A 2,104-nucleotide genomic window follows, 5' to 3' on the forward strand; every position below is an offset into this window, starting at 1 on the left:
TGTCACCCTTTTTCCTTTTATTTAATTTTATTTTCATGTTTTAAATTCATTTCATTTAATAATGTATATAAATAATACATATATTTAACTCAAGTAATCAACATGGTCGGCCACTAATTTGGAAATGGGAAAATTAACATGCAAATCCTCATCTATTAAATCATATAATGTTTGGCCATTAAAAAAAAACTTTAACCAAGCACATTTTCTAAGTTTCCAACTTAAGTCCTATTTAATGATTTCACATTCAAATGATAAAAATCATTGCATCAATTTTTCACACATGCATTATCTCATATAATAGACATGAAATTTAACATTTAATTATTTTCATGACTCGGTTTTGTGGTCCCGAAACCACTTCCCGACTAGGGTCAAATTAAGGCTATTACAACTCTCCCCCCTTAGGGACTTTCGTCCCCGAAAATCTTATCAACAAAAATATTTTCCATTCTAAAAACGTTTTCAAAAATTTCGGAATCACAAATTTCCATTCATCACATGTATCTCCTTTTACCAACAATCTCTAAACTTTAATTCACACTGACAGATCACATTGGCAAACTATATTATGAATATCTCAACAACTTTGTCGAACGGAATTTTGTACATACTAAACTGAAGACACAAATTCTTCCTTGTTAAAAGATCGATCATGACCCAATGACATTTCTTTTTCAGAAGACAAATAAAATTTTTATTCGGTTTGGATATCAATTCTGTCTCATAACCACTTCTAATACATCACTGATTGCTTTTATTCCATATACACAAAATTTCAACTCTGACAGATAGCAACTTGTCATCTGAATATAGTTCTGAAATATGCTATAATACACAGTCACTTATACACCTGATCCATATATCTGTATTATTTATTTTAACTTAGATAAACAAAATTTCACAGTCGGAGCTCATATAAAAATCCTTTAACCCATCTGAATACTTATTCCATATAAGAACGATAATAACATTAACAGAAATTTCATATGTCCAGACATCCATAATCGAATAACTGTTACTCTGAACTCATTTTGAACTATCACATCTCAATATACTTTTATACTTCTCAATTTCACTAGAAGAATAGATATTGCTTAACGTTCAATACTTTTATTCCTTGGTTCAAGAAACATTCAAAATTTTCCCTCGAATACTCGAAATTGTCAAATATGCAACACTGACACAACCACAATCATCTCTAATCATTAGTCGAACAGTTTTTTTTATAATAACTTTAACATTTGTCTCTGAATCTTTAACAAATTCAATCATACATATAATCCGAGTTAAACGACACAACTGAATCAGTCTCGTCTAACAAATAATAACTTTTCAAGACCACTTTTCTTTGTGCATATCGTAACTCTTCAAATATACATTCTATTAGATCTCTTCAGATAACTAATCAAAATTCATTATCACTGCATAACTTGAAAGAACATAACACTCAATCTTTAACTCACTGATATATAAGTGAAAAAATCAATCCATAGGTCTGAGTTGAATTCTCTATCATTCAGACCCTTATTTATGGCCATTCCTTTCATAAGAATCAAAGAAATCCAAATATATAATCATTATAAACATAATTGTTTCAGATAAAAAAAATATACACTTTAGAACTGAGCCATATCTGATTATTCATATAAGAAAATTGAAAAGAAAACCAGAATACAGAAATCCAAAATACAATGTCGTATCAGAAATCCTAGAATAGAATCTCCCAGAACATAGAAATAAAGATCAAAATAACTCCTCAAAGAATACCAGAAGAAGACTATAATTAATAACCTTGAAATTTCCTTTATAACAGAAATAACACATTCTTCAACATTTTTATAAGATGGAATGCCAATCAATAGAAACAGAAGAATAACCTCATATGAATTTATCCCCAAATTCATTCCGATCATACTACAATGAATTCTCAAACAGAGGAATACGATGATACCGATTATAAACCAATCAAAATAGCAATACTTTTATTAAACATCGGAGTCAGACAACATTCTCACTTTATAACATTCTAACACGTGTCTTTGAGAATAAAAAATATACAGAATATTCAAAAGAAATCATCGAAATTCACTTGACTATAATT

Source organism: Gossypium arboreum, chromosome 3 (genome assembly GCF_025698485.1).
Source record: "Gossypium arboreum isolate Shixiya-1 chromosome 3, ASM2569848v2, whole genome shotgun sequence".
Lineage (NCBI taxonomy): Eukaryota > Viridiplantae > Streptophyta > Magnoliopsida > Malvales > Malvaceae > Gossypium > Gossypium arboreum.